The 23623-nt window shown below is 42.3% G+C and overlaps 1 long non-coding RNA gene across 1 annotated transcript; it reads left to right on the top strand.

Moving 5' to 3' along the window:
• The first annotated feature begins 255 nt into the window (after positions 1 to 255).
• On the top strand, positions 256 to 7310 carry LOC308398626. The gene is made up of 3 exons (XR_013971979.1): positions 256 to 370; positions 5771 to 6116; positions 6328 to 7310. It is a non-coding gene; the product is annotated as an uncharacterized lncRNA (long non-coding RNA).
• The last annotated feature ends 16313 nt before the right edge of the window (positions 7311 to 23623 follow it).

Genomic DNA, 23623 nt, shown 5'->3' with positions numbered 1-23623 from the left:
CGCGGCCCACCGCAGCTTAAATAACAGCGGTGGCTCTGATCTGAGGTCAGATCTAATCTCTGAGCCCATCTGCCTGCTGCTCAGCACAACAACACAATTTACTCTTCTCTTTATTTCATCTGATTCTCCGTCCAGCTTCAGGTTATAAATACCCGTGCAGTGTGCGTGCTCCGTGGCAGTTGGCAGTTACTCATTGAGAAAGTCTTTTCACCACTTGCAGCATCTTCCTCTGGGTGGAGGAGGAGAAGAAGAAGGAGGAGAAGAAGTAGAAGGGATGAAGGCAGCAGTGAGTGTTGGCCAACAGACTGGCAGCTTGTTGACACATATCAGCGGCGAGATGTTTTGGAGAGTCTCACCGGTTAGTGTAAAGGTGGGTTTTCCGTCAAGGAAAAAAAATGAACAGGACTGTTCCGATTTTGTCATACATCCTGTTTTATGTAAACATCGCGCTCTGACTCCAGAGACCGGGATCATCCCCCATCCATCCTCCACCGCTACCTGTAAAGCCTGAAGCGAGTCAACCGCTCGTCCCCCAGAATCCCAAAATTACCATCACGTTTCACTTTGTTTTGGAACATTGGCTTCTTTTCCAAAACGAAGGCAGCTGAGGCTTGTGGGTCCAAAAAGGGCAGGTCAGCAAAAAATTCAGCAAATCTGTGAAGAACAAGGTGGTTCGGACATAGTTCCAACACGGCGGCAAAACGGGGTGTTGGTTGCAATTTTAGGGGCCCCTTCAATCCTAAACCACTATAAGAATCAGAGGAAAAAGCCTGTGGGAAAACGACAAACGCAGACACGTCGCAGAAGTAAAGATGCAGAGATTTAATAAAAAAAGACAAGCCAACGTGCTTTATGAGGCAAAAAGCAACAGAAGGTTTGAGAAAAGATTCGATATTAAATAAACTCCAATACAAATATTTGGAGAGGGAGAAACGAAGACACGTGAATGCTCTATGTGCAGAAGGAAAAATAGTGTTTTTGCATTTTGCTGTTTCAGCTCTTTCAGTTTGGATATTTCGCACATTTTGCTGCAGCTGCAGTTCAGGTGTGATTTAGTGCAGCAGAAGAAGAGATGCTGTCTGCTTGCTCTCTAAGGATTCACTCACAGCACATCCACAAAGTGAGGCGATGTCTGACCTCTTGGGCCTGTTCAGGAAACCCGATCTCACTGATGGGAGGGTAGCGACTTCTTCTTCTCGACCTTTTACCTTTTTATGTAACATTAGTGTGCATGCAACTCAACTGTAAGGATGCAGACAACACGTCTTCAATAACGATCAGTTGCCTAGTTCACAATTTTGAAGAGCCAAAACATCCTGGATCAAAATTTGTTGTTTAAAGTTGAGTTTCACCAACTTCTACCTGATAGTTTTGCTGTAATCCTGCTCATAAACAAGTAAACGGCACTGACCATGTTTCAAGTGTGTGTGTGTGTGTGTGTGTGTGTGTCAGTGGTAGCCACCTTCTTCTTATCACGGAGTCGCAGTGATGACGGCTTCCTGTCGCAGCAGGAAGCCGCTGGCTAGTCTGATCAGCTCCAATGAGCCGTATCGATAACACTGATAGTTTTTATCATTGAATGAGCTGAGCGCAATAAACTCTCACTCCTCCCCCTTATCTTTCTCCTTATCATCCTTCCATACTTACAACTGTTTTACCTCCTCTGGTGTATGCTCTTTATTTTCATCACATTGCTTCACCTCCTCCACCTCCTCCGCTCCCTGCAGATAGCGTGAGGCAGATCTCTCCTCCTCCTCTAAGGTTGAACTGTGTGCTTCATCACTGAGTGACTCTGCAGTGAAAGATTTGGTTCACTTGAATTGTTTTATTGATTTGCTTCCATATTAGGTATAGGTGGGAAGTTCCACGGGAATTTCTTTGGTTAAAAAAAATGTGATAGTCAGCTGGTCAAAATGTTTTCCTGTGTCCCACGGTCGTCAGTGATGCAGGGAGACTGAATGCTGGACAGGACTCACGTGTCCCAGGAATGAGTGGACCGAAGAACAAGTTCTTTCAGTTTTTAACTTATTTTTAGGAATCTTTCTTTAATGACATTTTTCACTAACTTTTGAACCTTTTTATGACACCTTTGTTTTATTCTATTATAAGTTGTATAGTTGGAGAAAAAGAAGCGTACTTCAGTTTGCCATGTTTTGCTGTACTTTAATATTATATCATGTAAAATAGACGTGACAATAGTTTAGGGTTAACCCACATCAGCGTAAACATGCCAGATGTTTATTTACAGATGTAAACAACAGCCTGCAGTTTATCTGCACCCGAGGAGGAAGTACTCAAGTTTTTACTGAAGTAAAAGTACCGAAAAGTAAAAGTCACCATGAGGCCGAGAATTAAATGCTTCTTCAGCAATAGTATCTACATCTCAAAGCTGATTGTAAAAAAAACGGATTCCGGTTTGTTTCATATCGCAATAAAAGAAGAAATCAGCTCTTGCTGTGAAAATCAATAAAGACGAAGTCACTGTGGTGGCTTTGACACGAGCGACACAATCTATCAGAGTCACTTCCACCCATCGGAAAACTTTAGCGCAGTTCTTTTGTTCGAGGAGGTGTAGATATATATATATAAAAGTCCCAAATATTTTAGTTCTATATGAGTTTTTGCAGATTTCTAAAAACACATGTTGTTACTTTTCAGGCTTAAAAAACCAAAGTCAGGTTTTTATGCCCAAATTTGAGCTCATTCATGAACTGTAGCATTCGACCAGCACACGTGAATAACTGTAATTTGGCATCTTAATCAGAATAACAGTAAAGTGCTTTATTATTGCTTTCTATGTTTTAGTAAAACAGTCAGCATTAAAAATGTCCCTTTTAATAAAGACCTCGTGCATACTGATGGATTAACCGTTGCAGAAACATGAAAAATGATTCATTAGCAGCACTGTGTCGTAAACCCTACACTGGGTGGTCTATAATAAGAATAATAATAATAATAATGGATTGGATTTATATAGCGCTTTTCAAGGCACCCAAAGCGCTTTACAATACCACTATTCATTCACTCTCGCATTCACACACTGGTGGAGGCAAGCCCAGTGCATAAGAATGTTATGCACTGGGCATGTACACTGTGGGGAGTAAACATCAGCAGTAAATCAACTTTAAGCTGAACACTTTACAGGTGAACGCTACCTTAAAGCCCCAGATTTTTGTTATTACTTTAATAATCATAACCTCATGCTTATTTTCTAGATATAAAACCAACACCTGTATATTTTCCACTGATCATATAAACAGAAGCTCTGGATTGAGCTTCATTTGGATTTAGATTAATGGTTAGTCCAAGGTTTCTTTGAAGTTTATTTTAAATTCAAGATGATTGAAGTTTATTAATAATAATTTCAGTTACTCTCACGTGAGCTTTAGGTCAGTCTAAGCCTGTCACCTATGAACTGTGGCTTGCTGAGAAAACAAACCATTTTTCACGGCTTGTAGCGCCGCCGGTGGATATCCAGATCAAGACCTGATGTTCCTCCTTCTGGTCAGTTCACCAGCATGCTGACTCAAATGTGATTGGTCAAAGTAATAATGCTATTTCCTTGCCTACAGTTTCTCTGTATTTGTCTGCAGATATCTGTGATGGAAGCTTAAGTTCAGATGAATTAAGCATACTGATTTCATTTTGTTTTGGAGAAGCTGTTTTCCTGCTGTTGGTCTTTATGGTCACAGAGGAATCTGGTCAAACGTCATCTCTGACTGTAAATGGCACTCATTTCATTCATATGGCTTAGAGATAAATGTGTGTTGTAACCTAATATATTTTAATATTAATATAATAATTATAGATCTATGATGCACCACGTAAGATGAAGATTCAAACTTTAATTGTGATAAAAAAAAATACAGTAAAAGTAGCAAAGCGGTGAGATGGCGGGCAGCATCGCTGTCTCACAGGGTGAGGTGCCCAGGTTTGAATCCAGGCAGGGCCTCCCTGCGTCTCCCTGTGTGTCCGTATGTCTCCCTGTGTCTCCCTGTGTCTTTGTGTGTCTCCCTGCGTCTCTGTGTGTCTCCCTGCATCTTTGTGTGTCTCCCTGCGTCTCCCTGTGTCTCTGTGTGTCTCCCTGCGTCTCCCTGTGTCTCTGTGTGTCTCCCTGCGTCTCCCTGCGTCTCCCTGTGTGTCCGTGTTTCTCCCTGTGTCTCTGTGTGTCTCCCTGCGTCTCCCTGCGTCTCTGTGTGTCTCCCTGCATCTTTGTGTGTCTCCCTGCGTCTCCCTGTGTCTCTGTGTGTCTCCCTGCGTCTCCCTGTGTCTTTGTGTGTCTCCCTGCGTCTCTGTGTGTCTCCCTGCATCTTTGTGTGTCTCCCTGCGTCTCCCTGTGTCTCTGTGTGTCTCCCTGCGTCTCCCTGTGTCTCTGTGCGTCTCCCTGTGTCTCCCTGCGTCTCCCTGTGTCTCCGTGTGCCTCCCTGCGTCTCCCTGTGTCTCTGTGTGTCTCCCTGCGTCTCCCTGTTCCCCTGTGTGATTCACTGACTTGGATAAAATGACGTGTATGAAGAAGAGTTCCTCATGTGTGACGTAATCAGTTGCTTTTTAAATGGTGCTGAAGGTGAAGCCGGATCTGTTCACTCAGCAGGACTTTGTTTTTATTATCCGTGAACCTCCTTCAGGCGTCAGGAATGCATCGCCATCAGCTGTCGAGATCTTTTGTCTCCTCGCTCAGATCGTATCTCAACCTGACAGTGTTGCAGGGCCGGACGGTCGGGGACGTCACCTTCCTGGGAAGAAATACCGAAACAGAACAGCAGCGTTACTGAGAACTACGAGGTCAGAGGTCAGCAACTTCCAGAACGCTGCTTTAAATGGGATCTTCAGTCATTTTAGAAGCAGTGTTTTCCCTCTGTGATCAGCAGCTTTTCTCTGCAGTCACAGATTTTTATTAGAAACATATTAAGAAAGTTTTTCCCCAAATTCACATCTTTATGTGTTTTGAGGTGCAAGACCTGACAGCTCAGAAAAGACGACACGAGGCTTTTCTTATGTTTCTACTTTTATTTGTTTAATGTCCATTTTTATCTGTATGTTTTATGCTGTTTGGTATTTGTGTCATATTTGTGCTATAGCCTGTTTTTGAAAATGTGCAGGCTGAAATGATCTCTGCTGTTTCATTTAAAGAGAATTATCTTTTGCTGTTGTGTTTTTTCATTTTTCTGTCCCTTTTAAATGCTGATGTTTTGAACCTTCGGGCCACCGTAGCTATGTTATTTACATTTAACTGTTTTTATTTATTTATTTATTGGTGTTTTGAATCTTCTTTAGCAGTAGCTTTTATTTGACATGGTTCACATTGTAAGGCGATGCCGTGATAACCACTCTTACCTGACAGCAACTCGTCCATCTGGCCGGCGTTTCTGTGTGGGGTTTGCATGTTCTCCCCGTGGTTGTGGGTTCTCTCTGGGTACGGCTTCCTCCCACAGTCCAAAAACATGCAGTTAGTGGGGTTAGGTCAGTTGTCCACAGATGTGACTGTGGGTTTGAATGGTTGTCTGTCTCTCCGTGTAAACTCTATGATAGACTCGTGACCTTTTCAGGGTGTATCCCGCCTCTCGCCCTGTGACAACTGGGATAGGCTCCCAGGATCAGTGAAAAGAATGTATGGATGGCCCACATTGTCTCAAACATAACATGGGGCCATGTTTCAAGCACATGAATTCAGGAATTGTGTGAATGAGCTTCTCCAAGATTCCAGAGAAAACTTCTCATCACTGAAACTCGACTTCTCAAAGACCTTAAACACTCATCCTCTCATTTACAGGCTGGTGTAGTGTTTGTCAGACTGATGTCGAGTTCTGCTCCGACAGCAGATTGACTCCGAGTCAAGCAGATCAAAGCCAGCTAAGTGATTAGAGTTTGCTTTTAAATGATTATTTCAGAAAGCTGCAAAGCTCCAGTCTGATTGCATTTTCTGTCTGCAAGAGAGTTCAACTTATCTGGGATTTCTTTGTTTCAGATGGCTCAATGAAACCTAAAACCGCAGTCAAACACAACAGGCATCAAGATGGTGGTTGTTGACTTCTGGCTTTCTAGCTTCGGGCTGTGATCGCTCTTTCACACGAAACGACCCAAAAGAGTGCCGCCTACTTCAGTCAGAGATATTAGAGGTATTTGAACTACAGGCTATAGAAATGTAACAGACAAAAAAGCCAACACTGGTTCTCCAAGAAAAGCAATAAATGCAATCAGTCTGCTCAGGGATTTTCTCCCGATAACTGTCGTTTTTCTACTTTCTAAAAACATTTCGAAGGTTTCTCTGTCAGATGTTTCCTAACGAAGAACGATTAGGATGAAAATTTGTGTCTCCTTATGTTTTAGTCCAGCGGTCATGTATGTGCGTTTGGCCACTGCGCTCCTGAGTCACGAAGCGCCCGCCCAGCCCAGTCAGCATGATTCATGAGTGACTCTGCTGATCTCTGATCAGCATTATCTCTGCTCTGTGGGAGATACCGAGGAGGAACGAGGAGTCTGCAAAAACAGCACAGCTAACCCAAATCCTGAGGACATCATCCGCTGAATTAAAACAGAGTTAGGAGTGGAAGGATTTCTTTCTGACATGTTTTGTAAAGGTGCGATGAATTATGAATAAAAAACGATTGAAATATTTTCCCTTTCACTGATGCAGGAAGCAACATGGCAGAAAATTGTAGGTTTACAATGATCATTATGCAAGTTTTACAGACTTGGAACCTAAATGATAGATAAATAATAATGTTGTTGTTGTCGTCTTAGATTTTCTTGTTGCATTTGAGCATTAGCTTGTATTTAGTGTGATTAGTCTTTTTCTTGGATCTTGCTGCTCATGAGTCGTTTGTTTTGTTTCTGTATTTTAAATTTGGGGAGAGGGGAGTATTTAATGTGGGCCTTTTTGTTTGTATTTACTTGTTACAGTTTTCATATTTTCTTTTACTGAAGCAGGATTCCCACTTTCATTTTAAAGCAGCTTTGAACGAACTAAAAACAAGTGAATTTAAAAATGAGACACTGGCTGAACTTTAAATGGAGCCCGTGAACCCCGACGGGCCTGTTTAGTGTTTATGTATTTAGTTTTTGGTGCTGGCATTGTTTCAGCAGACCTTTACAAATGCTTTGTGTTCAGCCCTGGTCTTCATGTTATAACATGTGCTGCTATGCACAGGCAAGCTTCCAACTTTGGAGGTCAGCCCTGCACAGTTTCAGTGGGTTTTCCTTCCAGCCAGATAAATGCCACTGGGCGTCCCTGCAGGGAGAAGAAATGCATCAGTGTGGGAGTGTAAAGTGATACTGAAGAAGCTTTAAACAGACTCGTATCTCTCTGTCTGTGTGGAAGATCTGCAGCAGCAGGAGCTCGAGCACTCTCAGGATCCGCCAGCGTTTACACTCTGCTCTCACATTTTAATATAAAAAGAGAAAATAAAATAATAAGATGAACGCAGCTGGTTGTCAGGTGGAAATACAAGTATAACATCTTCTCACATTAACCCATGCTAACAAAAATACACTATTGTTAATCAACAGCTCTTTGCCCCCGAATGCACGGTCCACATCTGATATACATAAACTCTGCATCTTTATAAGTCACAGGCTGCACTGTGGATATTTTCACCCCTTTGTTTCCCTTTAAAGTAGTTCCTGGCCATGCTGTGATGGAAAGATATGTTCTAGTATTTGTGTAAACAGAAATATTTACCAGCAATATTTAGAATAAACAATGACATTCTTGGTATATGGATGCTGTTTCTGGAACGAGATTACAGCAATAGATTGCATTCTTAGAATTCAGAAGTGTATGAGGAAAAAAAGATGGCATTCTTGGAACTGGCTTTTAGGCTCCGGCTGGCTCATTACTCTTTGAGTCAAGGGTGAAGTCACACGAAGTGCGTCTGGCTGGCGCAAGGGACATAGTCATAATACCAAAAAATGTGTTTTCGCACAAACCAAAGCTGTCCTTTAAAGGGTCGTTCCACTTTATTTCAACTGCACGATCCTTTATTTTATTTTGTGGCAACTGTTCATGACCGAACAGGATATATTAGGCCAAAAAGACAACTGAACTTTTTCCCAGTAAACCAAATATTTACATAAATTGTTTAGAATTTTCATTCTGACTGACTAAATCAAACAAAGGATAAATAAAGGATTTAGCTGTCTGTAACAGACACGTCATCGTGAGGTGTAGTATTCTTGCACTCGTAAACTTTTCATCCAAAGTGCATTAATTCGTTAAACACAGATAGTGGCAGGCGCTGGTTTGCGGAAGCCATCATGTTGCCCCAATTCAAAAATAGTGGTGAGATAGACATCACCATATCTGTACGTGAGTAGAGACCAGCCTCATGCAGTACGTAGCCCCCCAAAGGCAGAAGAGAAGAGAACTCGTGGGTGTTTGTGTACCATTGACGCAAATCTGAATTCATGTCTGCACCTTCAGACGCGAGTTATGAAGCATCAGATCAATGTTTTACCATCTGAGAAGGAGTCCCCTTCAACAATGAAGTGAAAATGTGGAGGAAAGAGATAGACATCTGTCATCGGACCTTCAGTCTCCAGACAACTGACAAGCCAGCTAAACAACAACAGCTACGAATAGGTCAGTTAATGTGTCCCAAAGTGTCCTAAAACAATGACAATGTAACCACACTGTTTATCAGAGGGAAAGTGTGGTTACATTGTCACATCGTAACTTAACAAAAAAGTTATGAATTGTTCTTTTCATCTTTTCTCATTACCCGTAACTACATACACTTCCACTGGGTATCATCACTGATCTCTATAATCCATTCGATTCCAATAGACCCTGTGCACGAGAAAATGCTAACTTCCTGGTTTGAGACCGGATGTGGGGTTGTACATTTCCGGTAGCTTTACTTTGCGGTCAATCGTTACTGCGAAGATATATCCTCCAAAATCATGTCCAAAACTCGAAAACGGAAAGATGGCGTTAAGTTACAAAGAGCAGAAGGTGGGAACGCTCACCGCTGTTGCGTCATAAAAAAATCTAATGATCAATTTTGACGTTTAAAGAGTTTAGATCGATCAGTTGTTTACATCACTCAACACAAGCAGAACTGCATCACTGCAGCAGAAGACACATCGTCCACATTCAGAAGCACATCTCTGTATAGTGACTGGTCTCATGATCTAAACAGGCAAATGTTCAGCATTCAAACTACAGGTGAAGAATAGTCAAACCAGATGTTTCCCCGTTATGTCGAGATCAGCTAGTCCAGTACACACCTGCACAGCATGTTAACAAACCGTGAAAAAAGCCACACAAAAAATGAATGATTGCTGGTAACGGTTTCTATACATTAGTATTTACGAAGGTTATGTTGTGACTTACCTTCAAAATTACAGTGGTCCCTCGCTATAACGCGGTTCACCTTTCACCTCGCTGTTTCGCAGATTTTTTAGGTCAAGTCTGCATGCTTATTTTTTTTTACATCACATTGTGTCCTGCGTCCTGATCGCTGCTGACGATCTCCTCCGTGACGTCTCTCCTGTACAGTACAGAATCGCTGCATCGATCGCTAGCAGTGTGACTGAAGTGCAGTACTGTATGTCCACGATGTCCACGAAACGTTTTGCACCGTCAAAAAATAAAATTGGCTACTTGATTTCACCTCTCGCTGGTTATTTTTAGAACATAACACCTGCGATAAACGAGGGACAGCTGAGAAATACAACATTTGAATCCCTTTTCTCTTTTGCTCTGAGGCGCGGGGAAAAATATCGACAAGTCGATGAACACCATTTACAGATATATTGGGTAAATGCCCGAGACATCTATAGAAATGTAAATCGCCACTTGATTCATTAATTTGCTTAACTTGTTTTGGACCGTAAACCAGGCGCGAATAGGACACCGGAAACAAAGCTCCCCACAGGAGTTTCCGCATCGGAAGTAGCATATGCTAACGTGCACATAGTCTCCGATTCGATTCAATTTTGCCTCAGACAGTCAGAAATATTATAATTCTGATCATTTATCAGTACTGATACTGTGAGACTTCACAGCAGATGCCTTTGTGTCAAAGTAACTGTGAATAAAACACAGAAAAACATGAAGGAGATTTTCCTGGCCTGGCTTTTTATAGCAGATAACCTTAAAAATATTCTGCAATTTTGCATAATTTTAAAAAGTTTACATTTCTTCAGTATTGAACAGCAGAAATTAGGCTTTCTTGTCCGAGGTCATTAAACAACGGTAGACTGGTGGGTAATAAGCGAATGAATAATGCAGAAAACAGAGATTTGAGACGAGAAACTGTTCTTGAAGTACAGAGAGAGAGAGCTAAGCATGAAGTGTGATTTTATTGTGGTGGAAGCAAAACAGCAAAAGTCAGAAGGAATTCATGATGGTTTATCAAATGTGAAGCGTAGTTTTCTGCTGCTTTTGCTGTTGGTTCAGTGAGTGAGTCGGAGAGAGAAAAAGCCTGCAGCTCAGAATCGAGCGCCAAAAAGACGTAAACACAGCGCAGACCCGATGCATCAGGATCAGCGAGCTATCGGCTTTCAGCCTCGACGCCGTGTCCATGTACGGGCCGTCGGGTGAGAAAGGCGAGAAAGAGAAAGCTGATTCTGATGTGTCGGGTCCGCTCTGTGTTTACGTCTTTGTGTGGAGTCCGTTACCTGCTCTCACTTACTGTTTGATGGTTGTTGAAATAGTTTTGTGAGATTTAACCGGAGTTTCTGGCGTTTCTGGTAAAATACATTTATATTTAAAAGTCGATTCAGGATTTAATGAATCGATATCGCTTTATTCAAGCTACTCACCTCTCCCCATCCGCCTGCACTTTCAAACTTACACACGGACTACATGAATATCTGGACCGCGACCAATCAAAGAGGTCCCGCCCCTGACTATCTCTGATTGGTTTAGACCACGATAGGGGCATAATGTGTGTCTGTTGTTGACCACACGGAGAATTTCAGAGTTGCAGAGACTTTTTTTTGTTACTAGAACAGTTGGTCGCACCGGTACGACCTAAGATTTTTTTTAGTGGCACCATTGAAAAATTTGGTCACAGTTTGTGACCAAATTGGTTGCACGCTACGGCCCTGCTTTAGAATAAATTATGCTGAAAAGTATAAAAATGTCTGCCGTGTGTCATTCACAGTGATATTTTACACACTGTGCCTCTAATGGAGCGATACAGAATATGACCCAGAAATCCAGAAAAGACACATTACATTAAGCTATCAACTGATTTGCACTTTGTTAAACGAAAAAAAGTATTTCATCCGTCACATCCGAGCCAAAACTGTGGATCCAACAGACTATTTAGAAATGGAAGAAACATAAAATGACCGTGACTGTGATCGGTCGTCCTCGGTGTGGAGCACCAGGCAAGATCTCGTCTCGTGGGGCGAGAGTGATCATGAGAAAGGTGGTGGTCTCATCTGTGTTAATAATCTTAAAACAGATGAGACCACACTCACCAATAAATACCGTTGTTAATATTCCACGCCATATTGGATTGAAATCTTGCCACCCACACAAGGTCCCCTGCTCAAGAAGTCAAATGTACAGGCCATCTTAAGCTTGCCAGTGAACATCTACATGATTCACAGAAGGCTCGGGAGAAAGTGCTGTGGTGAAATCAAGGTGGAGCTCTCAGAAATCATCTTTAGATGAAGACAAATGCTGGGTGTGACCCAAAGAACACCATCCCCATGGTCAAACACAGAGGTGGAAACATTATGTTTTAGGGTTGTTTGTCTGCTAAAGGTACAGGACGACTCAACCACATGGAGGGAAAATGGACGGGGACATGTACCGTAAAATCTTGGATGAGAACCTTCTGAAGAAAGAAAATGAATCGGGCCTCCAGAATGACAATGACCCAAGACATACCACCAAGGCAACGAAGGAGTGGATAAAGAAGAAGCAGATTAAAGTCACTCAGAGTGGCCTAGCCAGTCTCCAGACCTCAGTCCTAAAGAAAATCTGTGGAGGGAGCTGACGCTTTGAATTGCCAAGCAGCAGCCAGAGTTGACTGAAATCTGTCCTGACATGTGTGCCAGCCTGGCGACCAACTACACGAAACATCCTACAGCTGTGCTTGCCAACAAGGGTTTCTCCACCAAGCACTAAGTCATGTTTAGGGGTGGCTGTAGCTAAGGAAGCAGAGCAGGTCATCCACTAATCAGAAAGTTGGTGTTGTGATCCCTGGCTGCTCTAGTCTGCCTGCATAACACCCTTGGGCAAGATACTAACCTCTCCGATGCATCCGTCAGAGTCTGAATGTTAGATAGAAAGCACTCAATCATAGAAAAAGCTCTTGTATGAGTGGGTGAATGTTGTATAAGTGCTCCGGGAGAAGAGCTGATCACTAGTTTTATTTCTCTTTTTTGAGCCTTATTTATGTTCTAGTAGACCCTCCTCAGTTCATCATATGTCTGAAACAACAACCCTTCCACAAAAGCCTCCTTTATTCTGACTGGCCAACGTAGGGAAGCCTGCTGAGGGGGCAGCACGTAGTGCTCCAGGGATGTACTGTCTTGACGTGATTGGTGTGTTGTTCCTGTAGTTTTTTTAATCCATTTCCTACCACTTATCTTGTTGTTTTTTCTTTTTTAAGTCTGAGGTTTGGGGCCACTTGGGTCACTTTTGCAAACATTTACCTCATTATGTGAAACTTCGGCTACGTTGTCCTTTTAAAACATGACAGGCATTTGTAATACCATAACCACGAGATTTAAACTCAGCACTCACGATTCCAGAGTGGAGCTGATGATGACGTTAACAACAGATGACAGCAGTACTTAAATGTTCATATTATTTATTTATTTATTTTAGTCCTTTATTTATCCAGGTAAAAATCTCATTGAGATTAAAAATCTCATCTTCAAGAGAGACCTGGCGTCATGGCAACAAAAGTCAAAATACATGTACAACATAAGTATTCAACATTTAAAACAATACAATATCCCGTGCGAACATGTGAGTACAATAACAGATCATTTAAGAGCACCATTAAAAACAGTCACACTGAGTAAAAGAGTTCCTCTCGTTCCTTTAAGATGGACCAATTCTGACCATTTCAGTTCCTTCTGCAGATTATTCCAGGAAGCAGTGGCAGCGTATTTAAAGGCCTTTTTCCCCAATTCTGTTCTGATTTTTGGGACAATCAATTATGATATTGTGCGAACGAAGGTTGTATTGGTTGTTTTTTTCCCCCCATATAAACACATAAATAAGATGGAACCAGCCCAAGGAGAGATTTATAGATAAAGATCAACCAACAGGAGAGTCTGCGAATATGCAAAGATGGACATTTAGCAGCAGCAGACAAAGAACAATGATGTACACGATTTCCATAGCCAGTAATAAAATGTAAAGCACACTCTTTAGGTAGTGGGCAGGTGCATTCATAAAAAGCAGGTCACCATAATCCAATAAAGGTAAAAAAGTTGCACGAATCAAGTGTTTTCTCATTTGGAGGGAGAAACAGGATTGGTTTCTAAAAAAGTAAAGTTTTAGTTTAAACTTTGACACAAGCCTTTGAATGTGAGTTTTTAGTGACAAATTCTGACCTATAATGATCCCAAGATACTTGTAAGATGTGACCATTTCAATTTCAGTTCCTTGAATAGTTTTAATCTTAGGAGACGTAGCGAACAACTCTTTGCCATTTGAGAATAAAATGAACTTGGTTTTCTCTGGATTTAACACCAACTTGAGTTAAATGGGACTGAACAACATCAAAGGCAGAAATTGCAGGGTTTGTGCTACAGAAGGAGATGAACAATAGATAATTGTATCATCTGCATGAAGATGAGCTGTATTTATATTGTATATTTAGACCTTTGATCAGTTAGAAGCCGAGGGTCAAAGGTTGTTTGTTTGCGTGAATCTTTGATCTGTTTGCCGCAGTTTAAAGTTGATCCAGAGTCAGATTTTGTCCCTGACCGTTCACCCGCTGACCAAACACACACGCAGACACACACAGATATTAGAGACTGAAGGTGATGAAAGGTGATGTCCGAGTTTCTCCACACCAGGATTATTTTAACGTGAGTGCTCCCTGCCAACAGCTGCTACAAACACCAGCATGAGGACTTTTATTGTGAAAACACCCAGTACTGCAGGGGAGAGTCAGATGAGACTCTTCTTACTTTCAAATAGCATCAACAATTCCTCTGTGCAGAAGCAGTTTGGGTTTATTTCAACCTGACTTTAAACACTGAATACATCACAAAAGCCAATAACATGAAACTTTCTTAATCATATAAAATGAAAGAGAAACTCTGACAATTAAATATTTATAAAAAACACAAGATTTACATTTTATTTATAAACTTGTCCTTGTTGCAGTTTTGCAGATTATTTTGGTAGCGTCGTGGCTGCATTTCTGTTTGCCAAAGTCAAATTCAGTTAATCCAAAGACTTTTTAGCATGTAAATGATCCAATTAGACTTTTGATACTGGTGAAAGAATACATGAAAGCTATGCAGGGAAACGTGAGCTTCCTTCTTACGATGGCTGGGATTAGTCCGTAGAGATAAAATGAGCTGAGGAGCTCAGAATAAATCTCCTGATTCATTGTGTCAGATACAATCAGCAGAGATGGTGTGGCCATCTTCCCAGTGATATAAGTAATCGATTAACTTGACCTGCACCCTTGTAATCTTGGGTTAACGGAGGCCTCTGATATGCATGTATTAGCTCTTAATCCTTCCATGCACTCTAACGAAAAAGAAGACTTCCTGAGAGATACTTTTCTATTTTATGTCAAGGTGTAAATCTGTTTTTGATCAGCTGCATTTTACCTTTACAGGGGAACAGTTCTGTCACCTTAAAGTGATTTTAAAGCTTTGGCTGCAAAAGCACATCACAAATACCTCCGTTTGCCATTTAACATTTGCAAACTGGAGTTCTATCCATGTGTGAAAAGAGCTTCTCCTGAGCAGGACTGAGTGGGTGGATGATGCCTCCCCCCTGTTCTCCTCACCCCGCTCTCCCCTCCTCCTGTGGCTGCAGGCCAGATTCTTTTCCCGCAAAGATTTAACAATCAGAAACATGCAGGTACGGGCCAAGTTCAACACATCAGCCCAAAATAAGCCTGAAATTTTCACAATGTGATATTACAGCCTGATAACACTTCATGCCGAAACAGCCAGAGAGACACGCAGCTCCAGGTTTTGTATGAGCGATGCAGGATGAGGGCGACTGCTCAGCTTTCATGTTGGCTTCGATTCTTTTCGGCATCAGTGAAAGTCAGCAGTCAACACGACCGAAGCCATCACGTCTTCAGGTTTGTCGTGTCAGTGAGCAGCTTTGTACCCACAGGAAAAGCAACGGAGCACGAAAAGAGGCAGAAACATACTCAGGAAAAGTGTTGGAACAAGCATGTGGTTGAAAACTGATACTTCATGGTACAGAACAACAAAGGGCTTCACAGAGAGGGGAGTGCAGTTTGATGTTCCTGAGTTATTTCGTTGCTGAAACTCTCTTTATCAACGCTTCAGATCGATTTCAGTTTCTCCTAATTGTCCAGGATGTGTTTGCCTGGCTAAGCAAAAAGACTTTCAAAATAAGAGCAACGTGTAAAGTATAAAATCTCAGCTTCAGTGTAAACCCGACGTTCCTTTAAGTTTATTTATTTATTGAATTCGCATATGACAGACTTATGACAGAGCTTCACCTCCTTTCAAGCCACGATGCAGAGAAAGTGGGAAAAATGAGAAAGAAAATCCAGCAGCAGCAAAGTCTGTAGAACAACTTTACTGCTTGACTGACATGTTTGCAGCTCAGTCTATCTGTTAGAGTCATCAGAAAATCAAACTAAAAACTATTTTTGTTAAAGATAAAACAGGCAACATAACCAAAATAACTTAACACATACAGTTACATTCATCTTCAAAGATGGGGTGATCATGGGCTGCATCCTCCTGAGGACACATTTGTAGACCGATTACGTCACAGCGACGCGCCGAAGGCCGTCCCAATTCGTAGACTCCTCCGAATGCAGCCGACAAATGCATCCTCCTCTTGAAGGATGGGTCGGGTGTGTCCTTCGTGGCCCACCATAACCCAGCCAAACTCCAGTTTCTGGCAATGGCGGCCACTACTAAGTTTTAAAATGACTCTTATTAATGTCTGTGAAGGTTCTCAGTCATCCAGGTCATCGTAGTCTAGGGAGTTTGGAAAGAAAAGCGTCTTTAAGTTGCTTGAAGACGTTTCAACTCTCATCCGAGAAGAAGAAGAACTGAAGAAGCTTCTTTCCAAACTCCCTAGACTACTCTTATTAATCTTTCTGGGTCACAAAATAAACTTTTAACATATTTTCATGTTAAAAGTTTATGTATGTAGCTGTGTAAACTTCAAATATCTGCTCGGTTTATCAAGATATCACATATTTGCAAAAGTGCTTCGACGTTTTCGGAGACGTCTGTTACCCACCAGCTCGATAGCTAGCCGAGAGCTTGAGGGTCGCTAGAGCCGCCGAGAACGGCACAACTCCCGGCACATCATTTTCAGATCACCGCGGACTTTTGCTACTCGGGTTAAGCGTAATATGTAAGTCACTTAGACAACCTAAACATGTTATTGTTGGGCTTTTTTTAGTGTTTTATTTGTTCGTGAGTAAATCGGTTTGGCTGAGATTAAAGTTATTAGATTAGATTAGATAAAATAAAACAACTGAATAAACGTCAAACAGAAAACTGATTACCCGACCTTCTGAGGACCCGGCCCACGTAGACCGCGAAGGCCGGGTCCTCGGGAGGATGCAGCCCATGAATTTGGACACGACTGCACTCTCTACGTTAAGGATAAGGCTTCAAACCTTCCCTTCCTCTCCTCACCCCCAACCAATGTTTTGGCAGATGATTGCCTCTCTCTGAGCCTGGTTCTGTCCGAGGTTTCTTCCTGCTGAGAGGGAGTTTTTCCTTCCTACTGTCTCCAAGTGCTTGGTCATTCCTGCTTGGTTATTACTGTAGAAAGCAATTTGAAGTGACAGTTGTCAAAATTTAGGGCTATATAAATAACATTGAATTGAACTGAATTGAGTAGCTTGGTCAGTAAGCAGCCTTAAAATAAATTGATATATTGATGCAAAGCACAGACACAGACACAGACATGCTGGTTCTAATTTAGAGACTAAGAAAAAATAGAATTTCAGCAAAACTGGAGCACAAACTTGTCCCCTGTGGTATTTCATATTACTGTAACATGATGGCATTGCATTTCTTTCAAAAGGAGCCAGTCAAATTCAGCAGGTCAAACCTAACAAACAGCGATGAGCTCCTGTAGCAGGTGTGTTGGCACATGTGACAATCATCGTGACCACACCCCTAAATTTGAGCCTTGGGCTGTAAACGTGTTCGTTTCTGCACTAAAAGAGGAGACGTTCACACCGCTCTACTGAGAGAAAGGCCATCAGAGGAAATGCAGTTTTTGGCGTTGCCTCGTTGGCGATGCTGCTCAGCCAACATCTTCCCAGTTCAGTGACATTTTTTTAGAACAGTGTGCACAGATATGTAATTTTCTTTGGTTTTCTCTTGTTCTGTGGTGGTTTAGAAGCAAGTCAACAGAAACATTAAGATAGAAAGGTGGTGCATGCAGTAGATCAGCTGGGTTAGATGTAGGGCGCTCGCTGCACTGTCTCTTCCTGCTAAAATAAGCATCCTTCTGGACTGTGTTGGACTGAATGCTGCTGATATTTCCTGCATAAACCTAAGTTATAAACTCTTCACTCCTGAAGCATTTCCATGCCACATGCAACTAGTTTGTGTTTTCTCTTGTTCGTTTGTGGTCTGTTTCCTTCTTGTTTCTTTCCCGCACTCACATTCGATGGCAGCAGATGCTGCACCTCCCTGAGCCTGGCTCTGCTGGAGTTCTTCCTTCCCACTGTCACCAAGTGCTGCTCATAGTTTATATTTGATTACTGGGGTTTTTGGTCTAATATTGCTGCATAAATTACCTAAATACATTTGAACAGAGTTCAAGAGGCACGATGATGTAATGCTTAACAGCTCACCGAACAGAAGGTCATCAGTTCAAATCTCCTGGTCATTGGGGGCCGTTTGTGTGGAGGTTGCATGGTCTCCCTCTGCCTGTACTGGTTCTCCCCTGGTACTCCAGCTTCCTGCCAAAGTTCAAAGGTGAGAATCTGGTTTCTCTACGTCATCCCTCTGAGATACTGGGGACCTGTCCAGTTTGTACCTCATCTCTTCTTCCATGATATCCAGGATACTGTGATAGACATGACTACTGGAACTTCTCACTTAATGGTTTTTAAAGCAACTGAAACCCTCCGCCCAATTTGGAATTGAACCTGATCTGCTCATTCATCACAAATACAAGCAGTCGTTTGCATTTTCTGCTGCTTTCAGGACATTTTTATGAGGCAGTTATGGCAGTCGGTGTGACCGCTGGAGAGGAGGCGCTTTTCCATCTGAACACACGCAGCTCATCCCTCCATCAGCTCACACCGTATCACCATGACACGAGCTAAGTCCCTAACACCCGCTCCAGACTCGCCGCTAATCTCCCCACATGACTCACCTTTCCGGCCGCACGCAAAACAACACACACCTTCCAGACACAGATAACACTTTGCGGCGTTCCCTAAAGCCCCAGGGACAATCATGGGCTTATGTGGCCGCGGCGTCGAGCCGTCCGCCCGGCTACCAGCGCTAACTGCCTTAAAGCTGCGGCTTTGTAAATCCGAAGCCTCGGCGCTCGCTCAGAGCCAGACCAGGCTTTTGTGGCATGTGGAGCAACTGCTGGTTTGTTTAGGACTTTCTTGTCATTTTCCACTGCAACAACAAACATTATTCTATCAGACCATGTATTTGGAGTCCTGAGACCATTTTTGGAGAATACAGAACAATGGGCCTGCTGGCTGTCGAGTGGTCACACACCATTTCAGCCTCAGCACCGTAGAAACTCTGCTCTCTCACAGGAATTCCTTGGGGCCAGCTCTGGCTCCGCTGCCTCCTTCATTTTGGTTTTTGTGAAACAGGAATATAGAAAAAAAATTTGCAGGAAATGCACGCACATACAGGTTTCACACAGACATCCTTCACTGTCAGAGCGTGGTGCCACCAGGCTGCCACAGAGTAAAAATGGCTGATGGGCTTCTGTACTACAGCAGGATGTGTGTACAGTGTTCAATCAAGGAAGGCTTGATTTTGCACAAACACGACTGTACAGACACTTTACTGAGAGCGCTAACAGTGAGGATGCTTTGTGAAATTAAAACAAATCAGTTTCCAGGAAAGAGAACTGGTCTTTAAAATAGTTTGTTAGGCGGTTGGTTCATTATGCAGCCGCAGGTCTTACTATCAAAGTGTGTCTTTCTGTTCTCATTCAAACGCTGGTGTCTAAAGATGCACAGTGCGTCCTTTGGTACAGCGGGTAACAGAAGACAAGGTTCTTATTCCAAATCCATCATATATGGAAACTTTTAAAAGACCTCTTTGCATCACATTTAAATGCAGCGGGTTGGTTGGTGTCAATTTTCAAACTGCAGGTTTAATGTTATGAAGAAGCATATTTTAACCCAGACCACAATCTTTTCCTGTAGCTAACCAAGTAGTTTTTGGTGCCTAAACAAAATCAGCGAGTGAAAACAAAGAGAAACAAAGTACAAAACAGAAAGGTTCAACAGGGACAGCGGTCTCCTGGCTGAAAACCCCAAAAACTATCACATAATCCACGCCGTCCCGCTAACCTCTCAACGCAGATGTTGCTGATGCTGCTGAAGCTGCTGAATAAAGGCAGAGATGGCAAAGGACACCTGGTGCATATGTCTCACGTGCAGGTACGCCCAGCGGCTGACAGTATTTGACGCTCTGGGGTGAAATCGTTGGACCAGATCTGAGCTGGCTTCTGATTCAGTTTTAGTGTTTTTGGATGGCGTCCATGTGCACAGATGGTCATATATTCTGCACAATTTCACCCCTTGGTGTTTCTGCATGAAACATACTGAACTGACAGAAATGTTAACATTGATAACGTTCCATCAGATTACACTTTTATTAATGTCAGCTGCAGCCTGGGTGTTTCTCAGTCTGTCTCTGCAGTTTTTTAGGTGCTGGATAAATCAAGTCCATAAATGTTTGTTTTAGCATTAAATAACACGAATGGTATGAAAGTCTGTTGGGGTTTGAGTTCAAATACCTCAGCTGGTGATATTCCTGTTTATCTGGCTGCTGTTACAAGTCACCTATGGAGAGGATAGGTGACTGCACCCATGTCAGTTTAAAACGACAAATTCAAACTGTTATATTACTCTCACGCATCATAATTCATCTAACGTGAAGGTGACTATTCAGGTAAAGGGCACAGTGTCAGGTGCAGACACAGTAGGACTGTTTAGAGAGTGAGTCTTCATCAGGCCTCAGAACTGAGTGAATAACAGCCTCTAAACACTGGACACGTAAAATTTGAGGAATATTTTGTACATTAAAAAATGTTTTGGGACTCACCGGTTATTGATGCCATTCACACTGACTGTTAAATTTTGCAGAATGAATTTCTGGAATTTATTTATTCATATGATTTTTTTACATATGAATAAACAGATCTGACCAATCAGATCACTACATTTGGCATCTAGCGAGATGTGCACCGGTACTGAATACGCAATGATATGGAAATAGTAAAAAACATTATTTGGCCTCAGACACACAGCTAGATGCCGCTCAATCGGCTCTCTGAAGTGATTTCTCTGCCTCCTCAGATGTGCTCCCAACTTTGCAAACAAGAGCTCGAGCTGCCTCACTGAGATCCTGAAATCTGTACGAAGGTTTCGGCTCCTGGATCAAATTCTCCCTTCTCCTGCTTCTTCCTCGAGTATTTAAAAGTAGAATGGGAGGCAGAGCCTTCAGTTTTCAGGCCCCTCTTCTGTGGAACCAGCTTCCAGTTTGGATTCAGGAGACAGACACTATCTCTACTTTCAAGATTCAAACGTTGCTTTTTGCTAAAGCATATAGTTAGGGCTGGACCAGGTGACCCTGCTCGGGGATTCCCATGATGCATTGGGTGTTTCTTCTTCACTCACTATGTGTTAACAGACCTCTCTGCATTGAATCATACCTGTTATTAACCTCTGTCTCTCTTCCACAGCATGTCTTTATCCTGTTTTCCTTGCCCCTCCCCAACCGGTCGCAGCAGATGGCCCCGCCCCTCCCTGAGCCTGGTTCGGCTGGAGGTTTCTTCCTGTTAAAAGGGAGTTTTTCCTTCCCACTGTCGCCAAAGTGCTGCTCATAGGGGGTCATATGATTGTTGGGTTTTTCTCTGTATCTATTATTGTAAGGTCTACCTTACAATATAAAGCGTCTTGAATGCACTGTTGTGATTTGGCGCTGTATAAACAAAACTGAATTAAATCCTGAGAATCAAATGAAGCCAGAATTTATCTTTCCTCTTTTTCTTGTTTAGAACATCAGGATCAGCCAACAAAAGCACCTTCGGTGTTTAAATATGTTACACAACATGTTTGAGTCCAGAAGATTGTGAATTCTGTGTTGTTTTTTAAATAGTAAAGTGTATAATGCACAGCACCTGCTGCATTTCCTTAAACTTCCTTTGCATTGCTCCCTCCATTCTTGTTTCTTCACATTTTGTGGAGAAATTTCCTCCAACCCTGTGCTCATGTGCTCATCATCACAGCACTCTGGACTGTAGTTTTTATGGCAAAGACTGCAGGAAGTGATGCAGATACACCCGAGATCCCTCACGTACTCGACGATTTGACGGTGAGACATCTCAAAGCCTTGAAGGACACTGGGACTGAAGATCAGGCTTACTTGGAATACATGGGATTCTGCTTTTAATCTGACAATGAGACAAAGGCAGCCTGAAGGGGGTTCAGACGTTTTTAGAGACTGCTCCGAGTCCCTTTTGCGACACATCTTGTGTCAAAACCTGAGCACATTTTAGCCGGAAGATTCACACTTTTCAGGGCATCTGCTTGACTAATTCTTAAAAACTGTTTTTACCTTTAATCCCTCTTAATCCACTTCCAAACCGGTGAGACGCTTTTGTTTCTGTGTTTTGTTAAATACGCTGTTCATCACCTAAATCTTTCTTTATGCTATTAAAAGTTTGCCTGACATATTCGAACATGAAACTATGTTCAGGCCTTTAATCTTTGTCTTCTATCTTATCAGTGCTGCATTCTGATATATTTATACCATGATTTAATCACACTTCATACAAAGAAGCAACCAACTACATAAATGTCATCATATCATGAACAGCACTTGTGAGTGATGCTCTCCTGTCAAATCAGGCACAACAAAAAGAAAAGATAAGAAAAATCGTTTCACAGAGTATTTTATGTGATAGGTAATTACAGTGTTTATTTCCCTTTTACTTGAAGGCTGCTAAAAAGCCACACGGCACCATTACCTGCTGAACTTGAACACTAAACGGTTCGCCTGCCTATTCACAGCTAAACTTCACATTTGTTCTTGTAAAAAATGACATTTTGTCAACAAATTGTTCGCTGCTCATTTTATATTTCCGACCTCAGGTTTATGTGGTATGTTCGAGTGCACCTTACGGTGTCTTTATCACGCCCTGTGTGTGAGATGGAGGAAGTCCAGCAGAGAGGGAGATATTATCAGTGGCTGCAGACGCAGAGCAGGAAACCACAGCTCCAGGCAGGAACCGAGACAAGGCGAGGAGGAAGAGTCGCTGTGTAACTGAAGGTCGGATGTGATGGTGGTTTTCACTCTCTGTCTGTCTGGGTTACGTAGCTGATATCTTTCTTACATAAGGACACAATTACCTCAACACACACGTGGACCCAAACTAGCACACACAAGACAACAATGAAGTTGTTTTTGTTCCACTTGCACTTTTAAAGAGTTATTTAGGCTGCTTTTTTAAAGTTCCACATCTTTGACACCATAATGGACACAGTGACCCACAAGCTAACTATAATTAGCCTGCTTGTTCACTCACTGATGACCTGTTGAGTAATTAAAAAGAGGGAAAAAATGGTGTTAGGTTAAGATGTGGGTTTGATTTGGTTTTGTTTCAGGCTGGATTTGAGGATCAGTAAACCAGCTGATTGTAGCTGTGCCTCCATGTGGTCGCGGCTCTCCTCTGCAGATCCTGGATCTGTCCCGGCTTTTGTGTGCGTGCAAACAGTCCAGGGGATCATTTCGGTTGCTTTAGAGTGCAATCTGATCTCTATTGTGGACGCCCGTAGCTCCCGTTCCAGCCTCTACTTTTAACTCTGAAAATTCTGATTTCTCCTGGAGTGCTTTGGATTCACGGAACGTTCTTTTTCTTTTTAAGTAACTGGCCATGACTGGGTTTGAATATTTTCATTTCATAGATGTTATCAAGAATTTACTAAGCAACTGATTCCTGGATAATTGAACAGCCGCTCAGTAAAGACAGGAATCTGACAGAACTGGTGTGCTCACAGCACCGACATCAGCTCTGAAGCTCTGTGTTCGGTTCTTATTAAAGCGGAGACTGTGGGCATGAAAATAATTCAACTTTTTTTCATTCGGTCATCTCAACTCAAGGTTCAGTACCTTCCTACATCCGTGGATTTTAACCTGATGTGAAAAAAGCTTGAAGAACAAGCTAAACCTGCAAAATTCTGCCTACGCAGTGATAAAAACTATTTAGTAATGTGCTATTTTTAAAATACCTCAT

Source organism: Rhamphochromis sp. 'chilingali', assembly GCF_963969265.1.
Source record: "Rhamphochromis sp. 'chilingali' genome assembly, chromosome: 6".
NCBI classification, from domain to species: Eukaryota; Metazoa; Chordata; class Actinopteri; order Cichliformes; family Cichlidae; genus Rhamphochromis; species Rhamphochromis sp. 'chilingali'.
Note: the sequence above shows the minus strand (reverse complement) of the source record. Positions and strands in the feature narration are given on the sequence as shown.